The sequence below is a fragment of the Bombyx mori genome, chromosome 11 (genome assembly GCF_030269925.1).
Source record: "Bombyx mori chromosome 11, ASM3026992v2".
Classification (NCBI taxonomy): Eukaryota; Metazoa; Arthropoda; class Insecta; order Lepidoptera; family Bombycidae; genus Bombyx; species Bombyx mori.
In genome coordinates, this window is record NC_085117.1 from 1,723,766 (window position 1) to 1,743,224 (window position 19,459).

The 19,459-nt window shown below is 40.9% G+C and overlaps 1 protein-coding gene and 1 non-coding gene across 13 annotated transcripts in view; one reads left to right on the forward strand and one right to left on the reverse strand.

The window, feature by feature from the left end:
• LOC101735722 (segmentation protein cap'n'collar) overlaps window positions 1–19,459 on the forward strand; it is a 143,317-nt gene that overhangs the window by 58,099 nt on the left and 65,759 nt on the right. The window lies entirely within an intron of this gene.
• Window positions 5,685–5,810, reverse strand: Mir3356 (microRNA mir-3356). The gene has a single exon (NR_107634.1). It is a non-coding gene; the product is annotated as a microRNA mir-3356 (primary transcript).

A 19,459-nucleotide genomic window follows, 5' to 3' on the forward strand; every position in this document is an offset into this window, starting at 1 on the left:
AGTTCTACATAACATAATTTTAATTCGAAAAAAATATTGTTTTTTTTTCTTCTAAAATCGAACCCGCAAAATTGTAATTAGCGTAAAATCAAACCCGCAAAATTTTAATGTTTAAGCCTTCACCGGTGGGTTCCGTTTTGTAGAAAGAAAGGACGGCTTACCGTCGAGATGGTGACAGCTGTCTGATTCGGAACCATTATATCTCCGTTGATATAAACCTAAGTTTTACATAACATCATTGTTAGACACAGACAAATGGTCCATACGTTATATATATATATATATATATATACATATATATAGTGCATTGTACATTTCGGATAGGTACATTGTCACAAAATTTATGATTAATGCATTCCACTGAACGTCTCAATTCCGTTGGGGAAATATGATCATTAATAACTCTTATTGTTGTATTAAAATCTTTTCATGGGCAGCTAACGCTCTCGATATTGTAGCAGGAGAGGTCAGTGGTTCTCAAATTTTAAAAATACTTACGCATAATATGGAATAGTGGTCTGAGACGACTGGTGCATAGGTAGCCCTCCTATAAACACGGTAGATACGTTCTTTTTTCTTCTTCTTATTGGTGGGTGGACCTGCTCACGGCCCGCCGGAGCCCATAGACATCAACAACGTAAATGCCGTCACCCACCTTGAGATATAAGTTCTAAGGTCTCGGTATATTTACAACAGCTGCCCCACCCTTCAAACCGAAACGCATTACTGCTTCACGGGAGAAATAGGCAGGGCGGTGGTACCTACCCGCGCGGACTCACAAGAGGTCCTACCACCAGTAACCAACCTACACTTACAAAGTCGCAGGTTGTGCCAAATCGTGTTATGTGAGACTAGCCTTGTGAGCTAAGTCGCTTTTCACGAGGGGAACGGAAAGAGAGGGAGGTGGGGGCTATTTTATACCGCGACTCGCCGTCGCTGTGCCGCATGCCAATTCAACACCAATAAAAAAAGTAAACAAACGCACGTTTGTTCTCATATTTTCGACGTAAATATGCTTAACATTTTTTTGTTATGTTATTATAAAAAAGTTTGAGAGCCGCTGTCCTACCTATCAAAGAGTCATCCGGCTGCATTTTTAGTTTATTATTCATAAATCGTGTATTTGTATTGCTGCTTTCTTCCTTTTTCGTTCGTGGAAAGGATAATGCGAACGAATTAAACAGAATAAAAGAAAAAAAAATGTATATTTTTTGTTTCTTCTTGACAATTTGATGATTTTTCTTTGGGCTGTTTGAGTTTGGGTTTGAGACGACGTCTTACTCTGAGTTGCATATGCTATTCTTCATCAGGACCGGAAGACGACAAATATCACGATTTCACGTCATCACGGATCCTCCCGATCCATTAACGGTGCTTTTAGGTACCACAAGCAGCGGTCATCGTTCCCGTCGAACCCGTCGCTTGCGACGAAGGGCTCGACGAGTAAATTAACCCTCAGACACTGCCCACTGAGTTTCTCGCCGGATCTTCTCAATGGGTCGCGATTGCGAGCCTGTGGTAGATTCTGCACTGCCCTAGCTAGGGCTAGTGTTAACAAATTCCCTCAGGTTGAGCCCGTGAGCTCACCTACCGGCACGTAGCTGGAATAACCTCTTAGGCTACTAGCAAATACAGATACAGGAAAAAAGTCTGTCTATAAGGACAATGCACAATTTTTTATTAATCAATCTTTAAACCATTACTACCTTAATATACATCTTCCACTATCCAATCTCTGGCTGTTTAAGTTAACGAAAGTAAAATCAAATTCTTTTGCTGCACTAGAGTGTATTTGTACAGTAACGTCATCATTCAACAGTACCTCGTAAATGTTTTATTTAGTTTCTATTAAATTTATTATAAAAAAAAGAACATAATATTCCTAACCTAACAGTACATGTTATTATCCGCAACACGCTTCGTCAGATTACAGAAATAGAGCTATCAGCAACATGCTTCGTCAAAAAGTACAATACTTACTTTCAGCTGCAAGCGTCGTCATAAAGGACAATTAAAAATAAGTCCTTACGAAACATCTTAGTGGATCCCTTCATTTTTGAAGGTCGTGTCTAACTTGAAGTGTTGCACTACGCACTGTGCTCCTCCACTTCTTCCTGTCCTCGGCGGTCTCTATAGGCAGGCGGATCAGCATCTTTATCAGATCTGACTGGGCCCCGGGAGCTCACCTACTGGTCAAGCCTGAATGACCCCTCCAGGCTGGTACATCAATCCACCTTCTCCTTTCTAAAATATTGGCGGTAAACAGGACAGGATCGCTAATTTACTATGTTAGCATCCAATTCGGTTATTGGTTTAGCTATTTTTTTTAAATATTATATGTTTGTACTGTACTGTTTGTTTCCCAAATAAATAAATCTATACATATAAATAAAATTGGAGTGTCTGTTTGTAATATTGAAATAACCGCTTTTTACTACATGCATATGAATATATATACGGTACATATACCAAACATTTTTTACAATTTTTGTCTGTCTGTCTGTTTGTTCCGGCTAATCTCTGGAACGGCTAGACCGATTTTGACGGGACTTTCATCAGGTAGCTGATGATATAAGGAGTAACTAAGGCTACTTTTTTTAGAGTAGCTTCGCCCCGCGGCGTCAGCCGCGGTTCGACAAAAACCGCGGGTAACATCGCGGGACTCAACTATCAATAATAAAATTTAATATTTCCGAAGCGAAGCGAGGGCGGGTCGCTAGTAAATAAATAAATCTGACCAGCGGGTAGGTCCGCGTCCGCGTGATAAATGCATGGCCGTGAGTGGTCAGCAGCAGAGGGGCACGGGCTAAGTCAAGGACTCACGGAAGAAGCGGACCTAACTCGAGCACCGGTTGGGGCACGTGGAATGTGCCTTGGCAACGCATTGTGACCCTCACAGAACTGCACTACATATTCCATTAATCGAACTATTTCGGTTGATCTTCAATTATCAGTCTTATCGCTGCGAAGTGAGGTCTGTTTCTCTGTGACAGTCGGCCCATCCTTCGAATTTAGGGATCATTAAAACGCAACAGAATCAAAGGAAGCCGATATCGTGACTTGACGGAATCGGAATGCCGGAGAACAGTAACCAGCGTGTGGACCTGGTATCGATGGGACGTTGTAATGAAAATTTTAAAAGAAACAGCCAACGGTGCGGGTCTCGGTAGAATTGTCGCGCTGACTACGAAACACGGGTGTACGTAGGCATCGCGTGTGACGTCATTTGAGGCTACGAGGTAAACTAAGGTCACACGCTAATACGCAACGATTGGCCACATATGACGTCATATATGGTTTTTTTATTGTTTAGCTGAGTGGACGAATTCACGGCCTACCTGATGTTAGTTGGTCACATAGACATCTACAACATAAATGCCGCTACGTACTTCGAGACATGAGTTCTAAGGTCTCAGTATAGCTACAACGCCTGCCCCACCCTTCAAACCGAAACGCATTACTGCCTCACGGCAGAAATGGGCAGGGTGGTGGTACCTACCCGTTTTTTCTTTCGTGCCTATTCTAGTAACCTCGAGGGGCTATCTAGATTCGGTGAGCTAGTAGGTGAGCTCACGGGGTTCAAGGCGGGAGTTGCTAACACTGGCCCTAGCAAGAGCAGTGCTTCGCAGAATCTACCCCCGGATCGGAATCGCGACCCGCTGAGAAGATCCGGCGCGAAACTCAGTGGGTCGTTCTTAGGTACACGCAAAGTGATCTCGTTCGCTAACAAATGCTCACGCTACAATATCAAGTCGAACTTAAGACCGCTTTTGATTCAGGTTCTTTTAAATAGACCGTGATAATCAGAGCAAAGCAATAAGCTTATTGTGACGTCATCAGTGCTTTATGCGCCTGTGAATTCTCAAGTTAAAACGATGTCTCCAAGTCACTGAAGATTACTTTGAAAGGTTCCATTATCTATATATTAAATACGTGAAGCAAAAACTTTGTACCCCTTTTTACGAAATCGAGCAGACGGAGGAGTAGGTATGGAATTTCCCACACTTATAGAGAATATAGAGAAGGAGTGGAGAGTGATTTTTTTTTTAATTATGCATCAAAAATACAATAAATCAATAAATAAAACATTACACACACTACCATGTATTTAACACAAACACGCAAATATACTCTGTTGTTTTTTGTAAAAGTCTGTGGTCGAATTGAGAATAAATTAATATTGTTTGTCTCTAATATTATTTGTCTATAGTGTAGTTTTGGCGCAATCTGTGATTATAGAAGTATAGTCTTCGACAATAGAATCATATTAATGTTCAAACTTATAATTTCAATTAATTATAGTCGAATTTGGACTGCTGAGGGACCACTGCTATATATAAATAGATATAGGGACAGCTAATAGGGGCGCTTTAAAAAAAAAAACCGAATCCATAATTACTTCAGACGAGCCGACACATAATTCCGTTGAGAAAAGAAAAAGAAAAAAAACCCGAATTGGACCCGTCAGAAAATTCCAATTTCAAAATCGTCTAGAAACTTTTTGATTGCAATAATCAAGATGGCGCCTAGGTAGGTACGGGTGAAGGGAAAACGCGCGCGAAATAAAAACCGCCGAAGCAAAGAATTTCATTAAAATAAAACATCGATGAACAATGAGACCATTAATAAAAGCCTACCCAGAAAAAGATTAATGTCTGACGGTACCGGGCCCGGTAATAAATTGGTTTCTTTCGACCGGGGTGACCTACCCCTGGCGGCCATCTTGTGCTAACTCGACACGCGATTGGTCGGCTCCCTTTCGAATCGATAGACGACGCTTCGGTTGCGTAAGGTCGTAAGTGTCGCGTTTAGCTTTCGAGCCGTTTTCGACTTTGAGAAGGCCGATGGAAATTAATGGGAACTGGTTCTAAGTTTCGACTCGTATATAGCGTTCAGGGTTCGACGTTAGAATCGCTAGGAACCCATAAGTCTGCTTGAAGGTCGAAGCGGTCAGGGAATCTAGAAGCAACAAAAGGTAGAGATAGGCACGATTTTAAAAATATTTTATGACCATGGTAGGTGTTACCATAGCTCCAAAATTTTGTATACATTTTATTCATTACGTTTTCTCGAATATTTTTTTTATTGGTTAGATGGGTGGATGAGCTCACAGTTCGCCTGGTGTTAAGTGGTTACTGATAGATTACTGAACCCATAAACATTATCTAGACGCTTTAATATCCTGACCGGTATCGACATGATAAAGAAAACAAAAAATGAAATTTTGCTGTATTAGCGATAATTGTTTCATTTTTAAACTATCTACAAAGCTCTATTGTTTTGCTTAGTGACTAATGTTGAAAATTTGGTGTTGTCAATTAAAAAAAATACAGAAATACAAAATGTATGTTTTTTTCTTTCTAAAATTAGAATTACAATTCCTATATCTATTTATTATTTCCGCCTATTTCTGCCGTGAAGCAGTAATGCGTTTCGGTTCAAAGAGTGGGTCAGCCGTTTTAACTATACTGAGACCTTAGAACCCATATCTCAAGATGGGTGGCGCATTTACGTTGTAGATGTCTATGGGCTCCGGTAAACACTTAACATCAGGTGGGCCGTGGGCTCGTTCACCTATCAAAGCAATCAAAAACAAAATTAAGTTTACTCCATTCAAATAGCTGAAGAAGTGTTTTTGGTAATTATTTTTTATCCAAATTTTAAACTTTAAATGGCTCTCCTAAGCCGTCCTTTCTTTCTTCAACACGGAACCCACCGGTGAAAGCTTAAAACATTAATATTTTGCGGGTTTGATTTTACGCTAATTTCAATTTTTGCGGGTTCGATTATAGAAGAAAAAAAAAACAATATTTTTTTCGAATTTTTATTTTGTACTTACATAATATCGAAGGGTTAAAAGCTCTTTGGTTTAAGCGACATTTATCTTTGTGATTAAAGGTCCGTCTCATTCGGTATCAGCATCAACAGTTCGATGTTTCTAATTGAACTTCAATTAAGTTTACTACATTCGAATATCTGAAGAAGTGTATTTTGTTACGATATTTTTTCAAACTAGCTCTCCTGTAAATTTGCAAAAATGTCGCTTAAACCAAATAGCCTTTTACCTCTCAATCTGTGTTATAAGTGCTTACCAAGAAAAATTCTTTAATCTCCACAATACGTGTCGTAGCTTTCAGAATTTCCCATTATTGACGCGGGTAGGTACTTCAAAAAATACCACATTCGCCGATACACAATTAATACGTCGTCGCATTTAGACCGCTTCGATCGAGCTTGCAGCAAAAAGCTCTACCTGCCTGTTCGGAAGCTCGAACGGAAAAAAAAAGCTGCGGAACTTTAAGATAATCATCGTTTAACATCACAAATGGCCGTTAATGGGTTGTGTTAAGATTGGTTTTTTCATTTCGGCTTTATTCGCAAGCGTCTCGTGTGCTTTAGGGAGCTTTTACGTTTTCACTGACTCGGCGGTGAGGTGGTTAGCGAATCGAACCGCAGGAATTTTTTATTTTTTTATTGTTGCTTAGATGAGTGGACGAGCTCACAGCCCACCTGGTGTTAAGTGGTTACTGGAGCCCATAGACAACGTAAATGCGCCACCCATCTTGAGATATAAGTTCTAAGGGTCTCAATTATAGTTACAACGGCTGCCCCACCCTTCAAACCGAAACGCATTACTGCTTCACGGCAGAAATAGGTAGGGTGGTGGTACCTACCCGTGCGGACTCACAAGAGGTCCTACCACCAGTAATTACGCGAATTATAATTTTGCGGGTTTCATTTTTATTACACGATGTTATTCCTTCACCGTGGAAATCAATTGTGAACATTTGTTGAGTACGTATTTTATTAGAAAAATTGGTACCCGCCTGCGGGATTCGAACACCGGTGCATCGCTACATACGAATGCACCGGACGTCTTATCCGTTAGGCCACGACGACTTCATAATTGCGAATCGTTATACCATAAACATTGAGGGATAAAGGTTTAAGTCTTGAGCGACATTTTTGCAGCTTTACAGGGAGAGCCATTTAAAATTTACTGGTGGTCCCCTGGTAGTCGAAATTCGACTATAATTAACTGAAATTATAAGTTTGGACATTATTATGGTTCTATTGTCAAACACTTTACTTTTATAATCACGTATCGCCAAGGCTACACTATAGACAAATACATAATATTAAAAACCAACAATATAAATCTATTCTCAATTTGACCACAGACTTTAACAATAAAGAAAAGAGTATATATGCGTGTATCTGTGTGTGTAAATACATGGTAGCGTGTGTAATGTTTTAGTTATTGATTTAATGTATTTTTAGGATAATTTTAAAAAGATATTAGCAGTCTACACTCCTTCTCTATATTCTCTATGAGTGTGGAAAATTTCATACTCCTCCGTCCGCGCAATTTTCGTAAAAAGGGCTACAAAATTTTTGCTTCACGTATTAATATATAGATAATTTAGAAAAAATATTATAACAAAAAAACTTCTTCAGCTATATTGAAGTTCAATTAAAAACATCGGACTGCTGATGCTGATACCGAATAAAACGGATCTTTAATTACAAACATAAATATCGGTTAAACCAAAAACATTTATCATCGCTAACATTTTCAAGATAAGCTCGCATATAATATACAAGTTCCGAACAACAACATTCGGAGCGTCGGTCTACCGAGCAAATATCACTCGCTGGAAAATCTTCCTTTCGTCGTTTAAGCCTCCCACACACCGGATCGGAATCGCGACCCACTGAGAATACCCAGAGAGAATGTCAGTGGAATGAATCTATGGGTTAAGGGAGCGCGTTGAACTTTTGGTCGCAATCGAGAACGGCTTAGGAGCATCGAGACTGGATCGAGAGGAACCGGAATTACGTGTCCAGGCGACCATCCATTGCCTGGTCTAGGTCTTAGTTCAGGGTGTACGCAATTTGCGACCTTGCGACGTCCACGATAAGGCTTAACTATTGGCGCCGCTTTATCGAAGCAACAACTGCATCACAACCTCTTGGACATATATGGGCAAGCGACGGCATCGGCAGTGCGTTTCCAGAGGTCTTTTTTGCCACGTACCATCCGGCTATGGAGTGAGCTCCCCTCCACGGTGTTTCCCGAGCGCTATGACATGTCCTTCTCCAAACGAGGCTCGTGGAGAGTATTTTTGAAGTCGTCATGGCCTAAAGGATAAGACGTCCGGTGCATTCGTATCGAGCGATGCACTGGTGTTCGAATCCCGCAGGCGAGTACCAATTTTTGTAATGAAATACACGTACTTAACAAATGTTTACGATTGACTTCCACGGTGAAGGAATAACATCGTGTAATAAAAATCAAACCCGCAAAATTATAATTTGCGTAATTAATGGTGGTAGGACCTCTTGTGAGTCCGCACGGGTAGGTACCACCGCCCCGCCTATTTCTGTCGTGAAGCAGTAATGCGTTTCGGTTTGAAGGGTGGGGCAGCCGTTGTGACTATGCTGAGACCTTAGAACTTATATCTCAAGGTGTGTGGCGCATTTACGTAGTAGATGTCTATGGGCTTTGAGCTCGTCCACACGTCTAAGCAATAAAACAAAAAAAAAAAAATAATTGGTAGGCAGCGGCTTGGCTCTGCCCCTGGCATCGCTGAAGTCCATGGGCGTCGGTGACCACTCACCATCAGGCGGGCCGTATGCTCGTCTGCCTACAAGAGCAATAGTCCGTTGTCATTCTCGGCTTTGAAATATCCCGCCCCCCTCCCTCTCCTCCCTTCACTGCAGTGTTGACCGAGCGCTCATGACGCGTCCCCTTCCAAACCGAGTCCTTAATGTTAGGTCAGTTCGTTTGCAAGCCAACTATGCGTCAATCGAAACCGCTGATGTTTGATGACGTGTTAGCGATGACGTCACACCGACCGGACTGTGCTCCTCTCGTTTTTTTTCCCCTATTTATGCTGATAGCCTTCAGAGGCTATTTCAGCTTCTCCTTGACGTGTAGGTGAGCTCACGGGGCTCAAGCCGGGAGTGTTGCTAACACTGGCCCTAATAAGAGCAGTGCTTCTCAGAATCTACCACCGGATCGGAAACGCGACCTACTGAGAAAATCCGGCGAAAAACTCAGTGGGCTAATTTACTCGCCGAGCCCTGCGTCGCAAGCGACGGGTTCGACGAGGACGGTGACCGGTCCTTGTGGTCCTAAAACCTAAAAGCACCGTTAGTGGATTGGGAGGAGCCGTAATGACGTGCTTAGGGCGGCGTCGCCTGTTTACCATTCGGTCCACCGGATGAGTTATGTTACCCTGATAGTCTTAGCTTCGTAAATGTTGTATTGTTAAAGAAAACAGATGGCGCACTTCTTGCGCTGTCACTTTGACACGCCTTGAAGTTGATTGGATAGCTCTTAAACGTTGTATTCTTCTTTTGTTCCACCTTATCCCACTAGGTGGGGTCGGCACAGCTAATTTTTCTCTTCCATTCTCTTCTATCAGCCGGCATCTCAACACTCACTCCTCTCTCTCTCTCTCTCTCTCTCTCATATCATCAAGCACACACTCCATCCATGTCTTTTTCGGTCGACCTCTTCGCCCTCTACCTTGCATTACCATTTCCATACATCTCCTAGTCACATGCATCTCCTCTATACGCATCACATACCCATACCACGCTAACCGTCCGCTCTTTAATTGGTCAATCACCGGGACTACTTTCCCACTTCCTCTGATATACTCATTCCTTATTTTGTCCATTCTTGTCACTCGACACATCCATCTCAACATTCGCATCTCGGCCGCATGCACACCTCTTTCATGCTTTACTTAGACGAACCTGAGCGCAGTAAAACCCGAATGTTATGCAGAGACATCCAACCGAACATTGCATTGATTTAAACGTTAAACTTTACAAGATATACCCTAAGAAGATCGTTAACTAAAAAGTGTTTTGTGAACGCGAAACCGCTGATGTGCGATGACTGGCGGCCATCTTGTCGTGCGTCACGATGACTAGAAAATGTCGGAGCTTCCGGTTAACGAACGGAGTCAGTGAAAGTGTTTATTTTTCGATTTTTTTCAACTCATCGCGCGCTTGTTGACGGTTGTAGTGAATACGGAAATGCAAATCGTGTCTTCGGACGGTATTCAACTGGGGCAGGTCTTCAAATGCCTCTAGTAATAGTTTAAAATTGATTAGTAGGTGGTAGATTCAGCGCAGCACTGCTCTTGCTAGGGCCAGTGTTAGAAAACTCTCAGGTCGAGCCCGTGAGTTCATCTATCGGTCATAGCGTAGCTGGAATAGCCTCTTAGGCTACCAACGATTGTTCTATCATACTGTCCGAAAACCGAATGTACTGCATTGCGCCAGGATTGGGCACGACGATGGCAACTACATAACTTGAAATGAGGGTCAAAAGAAGGAGAAGGTGTAGGCTCCGACACAATCATCCTCTCTGATCTGAACGCCGAAACAGACGAGTAATATCGCTGACTGTCTTCTCCGGATCTCAAGGTTCATGCTAGTTCAATGGAAAACCTGACACGATGAAACGCGTCCATCAAAACCAGTTTACTAGCCTACCACCAGCGAATCATCATTCTCCTTCCCTTCTCCCAGTCACCCGGGGTCGGTGCGTCGGTGCAACATGTTTTCTCCTTCCATACTCCTCTATCATATACCATTTCTTCGCTCACTCCCCTCATACACATATCGTCTTTCACGCAATCCATCCATTTCTTCTTAGGTCTACCTCTTCCTCTATATCGTTCCAAATTCATAGTTAAAACTTACCTTACCTCTTACTAAGTTAAAGACAGCATTTAATGCAATTCCAAATACTGGAAAAGCGACAGCCCATCTAGAGACGGGTCATTACTACAACCCACAGGCCTTGAGGCATGAGGTCCGAGGACTCGCGTTGCATGACTAAAGCATAGTTAAAGCTACCAGCGAATCATCATCATCATCATTCTTTCCTATTACCCTCTGCTGGGGTGTAGGGCTCGAATCAAATTTTTCCATTTATATCGGTCTTGGGCAGTCTGTTCTAGCTCCTCCCACGTCACGTCCAAGACCCCTAGCTCCTGCTCCACCGAGCGACGCCAAGTTGTTCTGGGGCGACCTCTCTTTTGCCAGACACTTTCCAGGTCAGCGAATAGGTAGGGAAAATAAACCGGTAAATTTTCCGAACGAATCAGACACGCGTAAGCTAACAGTGAGCTTTGTTTATTACTCTCTACAGTGAAACGGCATTTTAAGAGCCCTTGTGAGTAGTATATGAATAGAAAGCTTTCGATTTCAATTCAATAAACGGCCGCCTGGTGTAGTGGTAAGTGACATGGTCACTACACAAGGGGGTCGCGGGTTCGAATCCCGCCAAGGAAAGATATTTGTATGATAAATATAAATGTCTTTTCCAGGGTTATGGATGTATATTAAATATGTGTATGTGTATAATAAAATTCTTATATTTATTTCCGTTATCTGGTACCTGTAACACAAGTTCTTTACGAACTTATCACGGGACCAGTTAACGTGGCGTGACTGTTAGTAAATATTTATTTATTTAATAAAAAAATAAAAAATAAAATAATAATAAATAATTGACACAATCGTTCAGAGATTTTATGTGTTGATCGTTTGGAAGCTCTGGGTCTGCGGAGGGACTTCGGTTCCCTCTGTATTTTGTACCGCATGTTCCATGGAGAGTGCTCTGAGGAATTGTTCGAGATGATACCGGCATCTCGTTTGTACCATCGCACCGCCCGCCACCGGAGTAGAGTTCATCCATACTACCTGGAGCCACTGCGGTCATCCACAGTGCGTTTCCAGAGATCTTTTTTGCCACGTACCATCCGGCTATGGAATGAGCTCCCCTCCACGGTGTTTTCCGAGCGCTATGACATGTCCTTCTTCAAACGAGGCTTGTGGAGAGTATTTAGCGGTAGGCAGCGGCTTGGCTCTGCCCCTGGCATTGCTGAAGTCCGTGGGCGACGGTAACCACTCACCATCAGGCGGGCCGTATGCCCGTCTGCCTACAAAGGCAATAAAACAAAAAAAAATGTAATTCGGTGTCCATAAGTGCCACGAAGATCGACGCAATGCTCTTGCTAAGGCTAGTGTTAGCGATTCCTTCAGATTGAGACCGTGAACTTCACCAACACGTCAAAGAGAAGCTGAAATAGCCTCTCAAGGCTATCAGTAGGTATAGGTAGGAAAAACAAAATTTTCTTTTAGGTGTGTAGGTATATTTGTCGCGCATGCGCTGTTGCTTTTTGGGGTTATTGTTAAATGAGTTAATAAAGCAAGGGTCACTGAGACGAAAGAATATTGCATCTATTACACTTATACTATAGAATGGAGTGTAATTTGATTTCTCTTCAGAATTGTGGGACATCACACGTCACAATAGTTATATTATTATATATTTTAAAATAATAATCAACGAGTTAAAATTAAAAATGTATAGGTAGGACTTATATGTTTTTTTTTTATTACTTACATGGGTTGACGAGCTCACAGCCCACCTGGTGTTAAGTGGTTACTGGAGCCCACAGCGTAAATGCGCCACCCACCTTGAGATATAAGTTCTAAGGTCTCAAGTATAGTTACAACGGCTGCCCCACCCTTCAAACAGAAACGCATTACTGCTTCACGCCAGAAATAGGCAGGGTGATACCTACCCGCGCGGACTCTCAAGAGGTCCTACCACCAGTAAAGGTAGTTCAAGGTAGGTGGCAGCATTTATGTTGCAAATGTCTATGGGCTCCGGTAACCACTTAATACCAGGTAGGTCGTGAGCTCGACCAATCATATAAGCCATAAAAAAAATATGTATACTTTTCAGTATTAAGTAAATACTATGCCCAAAAAGAACAATTATAACTGCCTTTGATCCGTAGATATGTATGTACCTACACATACCGTGTACATATACAGTCGTGGTCAACTAATTAGGGACATTCAAGATAGCGAAGGGCTATAACCGGTTATGTACATTTAAATATAAAACCCTATTGATTTCTCAGCACCTATTATTTGCATAATGTGGTCCGATTATTATGCTATAAATGGCTGTAAATAAAAGATTTAATAAATAGAAAAAGTATTTAATATCAAAGATTAAACATGTATTCAATATTAAGGTACAATTCTGTAGTGGACATTTAATTAAGGACAGTAAAGTATAATGAAAAATACAGTTATACAAAACTTATAATCTTCAGTGTTATAATATCTTTAACAGCCCCATTTTATTACGTGTAAAATCAGTACCCAGTAGCAAAACCTTTGTTAGTAATTACCGCTTGACACCGATGTGGCATAGACATTATCAGTTTCTGACATGTTTCGACAGGAATGTTTGCCCATGCCTCACAAAAAGCTTCATGAAGTTCATCCAAATTTGTATTACGATAAGTGGCAACTTTTTTCTTGATTTCGTGCCAAAGGTGCTCAATTGGGTTGAGGTCCGGGCTATTTGCTGGCCAATCTAGCACCGATACAAACTGACTGGTAAGAAACGACTTGACTGAATGGGCGGTATGTTTCGGGTCGTTACCCTGCTGAAACGTCCATATAATAGGGAGATGCTCCTCAGCATAGGGAAGCATAGTTTCTTCCAATATTGCCTTGTATTGATGTTGGTCTAAGTTACCCTGAACTTTCCTCACAGGTCCCACTCCACGTCCAGAAACTGAACCCCATATTTTAATGTTTCCACCGCCATGTTTCACCTGTTTTTTTGTGAATCTTGGATTCATTTTCGCTTTTACAGGACGCCGTACATATTGCCTTCCATCTGAAGAAATCAAATTAACCTTGGTCTCGTCAGAGAAAAGTACATGTTGCCATTGGGCGTAGGTCCAATGTCCATATTTACGTGCAAATGCCAAACAAGCATTTCAATGTTCTTTCTTCAACAACGGTACTTTGCGAGCCACTCTTCCGAACAACCCTGCTTCTACCAAACGTCGTCGAACGGCCCTCGCAGATACACCGGCTCTTTCGTTTGCCCCAAACACTTCGTGTTTAATTAAAATAGTGCCTAGAAACGGATCTTTCTTAGCTAACCTGGTTATCATTCTATCTTCTTGCGGAGTCGTTTTTCTCGATCTTTTTGTTCTGGACACATTTAAAGCCGTGTTATAGCGCTTGAAATGTTGCACTGCATTGCATACCATAGTGTTTGAACAATTTAAATGTTGTGCTATCCTTCGGTATGACCAACCACGCTCGACAAACTTCATGATAATTTTTCGTAGTGTTGGATCGCAACTTTTATTTTAGCCCATTTTTCTTCAAAATAATGCTCAAAACTTAAAATAAAAAATCTGGATTGCCGCCAAAACGACCACTAAACAATAACAAAAGAAACAAAAAAGTATTAAAATTCCAATTTTGAAATTAGAACGCAATACCTCAGTGTCCCTAATTAAATGGCCAGCCAGCATTCTTTGAACCAATAGCACTATGATATTGTATCAGCTATACTGTAAAGAGGTTTAATGTTTAAGAAGTTGTTATTGTTTGTATAATCGCGCACATAAATGACTAATTACACTTACATGTAAAAGATATGAAATATTGCTAAGACTCGTTGGAAAATAAAAAATAAAATCACAATTTGGCTTAACTAGAGATTGTCCCTAATTAGTTGACCACGACTGTACATATTAGGGGGTAATAAAAATATGTACACAATAAATTAATCTCGTTTGAGAACGCAACCAGAAAATCAATACGCAGGACCTTTGGCGTCCTTTACAATAAAACAACTCACCCGAACTACATCTGGTCGTCTCGTTCCAACACACACGCTACACATGTGCGCGAAGGGGACGGCTTTATAGACATCGTGCGTCGGTGAACAGAGCTAACTCCGCCTAGAGGCGTTGCTCAGGTCGTCTCGGCAACAATGAGATCGTAGGGACAAAAAGACTCCAGATTGTAAACGCGGACGTGGCAGTAAGGAGCGTTATCCTTTGCTCGGGCGTAACAACAAAAAAAAAAATTAAATTAAAATTTCCATACAGTGCGTATGAATTTTTTGCATACGTCATTGCAGTCTAAATTTCGCCGCAGGCGGTACTGTGGTAAAAGAATAATAAAAATAATAATAAACTATTTAAAAAAAATACATTTTAAAGTTTTGAAGTTTTAAAATAAGAACACATTTTGTGAACGGAATAAAAATGGGCATAGTGACGAATAAATAAATGAAATTATTGTTTTTCCTGAAGTGAATTCGAAAATAGAACGTTTTAATTTACGCTCGAATTGTTTATTTCGAATTTGGTTTTTTTTTATAATAATATAAATTATTCACTTCGCAAAAGAAAGTTTTTGATAAATACAAATATTGAATAGGGAAGTGTAAACTTTAATTAATTCAAGAATTACATTCAGTGGCCAGTGCAGTGACAAAGTGAAAACTTTGGCGGGTGTTTTTTAATACGGTATGTAGTTCTCCATAACTAGATAAGGCAAAAAATAAATATCTATATATTAATACGTGAAGCAAAAACTTTGTATCCCTTTTTATGAAAATTGCGCGGACGGAGGAGTATGATATTTTCCACACTTATACAGAATATAGAGAAGAACGCACACACTTTGTGCACACAAAGCTAATATTTTTTTAAAATAATGCATAAAAGATACATTAAATCAATAAAGAAAACATTGCACACACTACATACCATGTATTTGACGCACACACGCATGCATACTATTTATTGTCAAACTTTTGTTCTTGACGTCTGTTGTCAAATTGAGAATAGAATATGGTTTGTCTTTGTTATAATTTTTTATAGTGTAGTCTTCGCGAAATTTGTGATTATAGAAGTATAAAATACAATCATAATAGTGTACAAACTTACAATTCCAATTAATTATAGTCGAATTTCGACTACTGCGGGACCTCTAGTATATATGTAAAGAACAACCTTTAATACTATTTAAAGCTCTAGTTTTTAAAAAGGATTTTTCTTCAGTGTCATTCAGTAAAAAGAGAGTTCAGTTTTGTATAGTTCATTAATACAGTTCACTGTTTAATTTTTAATATTAATTTTAAAAAGAGATTAAGGGCTCTAAATGTTGTTTTCTTATTATATCAGTGCTCTGAGAAATTGTTTGAGATGATACCATCATCTCGTTTTTACCATCGCACCGCCCGCCACCGGAGTAGAGTTCATTCATACTATCTGGAGCCACTGCGGTCGTCCACAGTGCGTTTCCAGAGATCTTTTTGCCACGTACCATCCGGCTATGGAATGAGCTCCCCTCCACGGTGTCTCCCGAGCGCTATGAATTGTCCTTCTTCAATAGAGGCTTGTGGAGAGTATTAAGCGGTAGGCAGCGGCTTGGCTCTACCCCTGACATTGCTGAGGTTCATGGGCGACGGTAAACAATCACCATCAGGTGGGCCGTATGCTCGTCTGTCTGTCTATCGTCTTATATAAATTGAGCACGAGATTAGTCTGGCTATGATAAGTGTCATCGCAGGATAAGGTACCATCACTCTGCCTACTTTTACCGCGAAACAGTTAGGTATACGGTTAGTTGAAAATTAGAGGCGGACTGCGGCATCGACTTTGATGTCCATGGGCTCCAAAAGACATCTAAAACCAGGCTTTGAGCTTTTTGATTGATCTAGTTCAGTAAAACCAAGATAAATTAGCTTCTCTCGTCTAAAAGTCACGGTTTTGAGCTTTTAAGTTCCTCACGGATCGGTGTCGGGTCGTAATGTAACAGTAAGCTCGATTTAGGGTTTGTGAGTCGACACGGGTGGATACCACCATCCTGCCTATTTCTGTCACGAAGCAGTAATGCGTTTCCTTTGAAGGCTGGAGCGGCTGTTGTACTATAAAATCTGAGACTTAGACTCATGTTTCAAGGCAGCATTTGCTTTGTTAATATGTATGGGCTCTGGTAAAAATTTAACGTCGGGTCGGTTATGAGCTCGTCCAACTGTTTAAGTAAAAACAACCCTTAAATACCCGAAAAACCCTTTAACTGCCATACCAGTGATTGCTCCATATTCATGATCGCTTTGTTCATGTCTGAAGATCATATCCAATTCCTCTGATTTCCTACTAAACGCCTCCGTAAATTTTTGTGTCCTCGGCAAATCAAAGAGGTAAGACAATTTCTTCGTAGCGATGATGAAACCATCAAATATCCTGCTTTAGACAAAGAGACCCGGCTCTTATAGTAGGTACATTGTTCGCTTATAAACCACGATAATGGGATGAAACTTCAAAATACCTTTTCTTTAGACAGCGATCTTTTTTTTATTTTATTGCTTAGATGAGTGAACGAGCTCACGGCCCACCCGGTGTTAAGTGGTCACTGGAGCCCATAGACATCTACAACGTAAATACGCCACGCACCTTAAGATATAAGTTCTAAGGTCTCAGTACAGTTACAACGACTACCCCACCCTTCAAACCGAAACGCATTACTGCTTCACGGCTGAAATAGGCGGGGCGGTGGTACCTACCCGTGCGGACTCACAAGAGGTCCTACCACTAGTAATTACGCAAATTATAATTTTGCGGGTTTGATTTTTATTACACGATGTTATTCCTTCATCGTGGAAGTCAATCGTGAACATTTGTTAAGTACGTATTTCATTAGAAAAATTGGTACCCGCCTGCGGGATTCGAACACCGGTGCATCGCTACATACGAATGCACCGGACGTCTTATCCTTTAGGCTACGACGACTTCTGAACTGGTTTTTCTGGTGATTTTATTGCAGAAAAACCACTGTAAATATGGTAATAGGAACTATGAAGACCATTAGTATGGTATGATTCACAGATTCCTTTCTGTGCTTACACGAGGGCACTTAGGACCAGCACCAATCGGCTGTCTCTTATAATTGGAGCGTGTAACGCGTCAAAGACATATAGGATAGCCCACTGAGTAGCTCGCCGGATCTTAACTTAAAACTTTATTTTTTTTATTATTTTTTTACTTATTACTTAAAACTTAAAAAAAATCGCACTAACCACACGGATCCGAACTTTTAATACGATAACATTGTTAGACTGAATTGAGGCCCGCTAAAATCATCGCTGGATCTTCTCAATGGGTCGCGATTCCGATCCGGCGGTAAATTCAGCGAAGCACTGCTCTTGCTAGGGCTAGTGTTAGCAAATTCTCTCAGGTTGAGCCCGTGAGCTCACATACCCGTCCGGGCGTAGGTAGAATAGGCAGAGGAAAGCACTGTACATCTATATATTAATACGTGAAGCAAAAACTTTGTACCCCTTTTTATGAAAATTGCGCGGACGGAGGAGTATGAAATTTCCCACACTTATAGAGAATATAGAGAAGGAGTGCAGAATGTTAATATTTTTTAAAATTAATCTTAAAAAATACATTAAATCTATTTAAAAAAAAAAACATTACCCACACTACCCTGTATTTGATACAACACATATCAAAGTGTTTATTGTCAGACTTTTCCTATTGCCTAAAGTCTGTGGTCAAATTGAGAATAGATTAAATATTGTTTGTCTTTATTAATATTTGTCTAAAGTGTAGTCTTGGCGAAATCTGTGATTATAGAAGTATATTATTAGTCTTTGAGAATAGAATCATAATAGTGTACCTACAAATTTATAATTTCAATTAATTATAGTCGAATTTCGACTATCGGGGACCACTAGTATATGTAAGTATCCATCCATCCATCCATCTCCATATCTCATAGTACCGGGTACTCTTATTGGGGGCCAGATCATCGCGTGTGATTTTCCCAGGTCATTATAACTATCACATACATTTGCGGCTTTGTTATTAGCCTTAAGGATCGAGGACCATGCAAAATCGCGATCCCGCGTGTAGTTGGTGGGTTTTTTTTGTCGTATTCCGGCATTCAATATTGTGACCGACAATCCGTCAAAGTTGATCGATCGTGACATAACGCGATGTCAATGTCAATGTCAATGTCGAACGGGGATTACCAATTGTGGTGCAACCGATGTATCGCAATCGATTCGCTCAGTTAAAGTGTTTTGATGGAGGCGCTTCATCAGGTTTTCCGTCAAACTAGTGTGAACCTTGAGATTCGGAGAAGAGAGTCAGTGATATTACACGTCTGTATCGGCGTTCATATCAGAAAGGATGACTGGATCGAGACACGTAAGCTTTCCGTACCATTAGTAACCAGTCACCTTGTCTTTCTTTTGACCCTCGTTCCAAGTTATGTAGTTGCCGTCGTCGTGCCAGATCTACTAGATTTACTGGTAGTAGGACCTCTTGTGATTCCGCATGGCTAGGTACCACCACCCCGCCTATTTCTGCCGTGAAGCAGTAATGCGTTTCGGTTTGAAGGGCGGGGCGTTGTAACTATACTGAGACCTTAGAACTTATATCTCAAGGTGGTTGGCGCATTTACGTTGTAGATGTCTATGGGCTCCAGTAACCACTTAACATCAGGTGAGCTGTGAGCTCGTCCACCCATCTAAGCATAAAAATCCTGCAAAGCATTTCATTCGGTTATCTGACAGCGG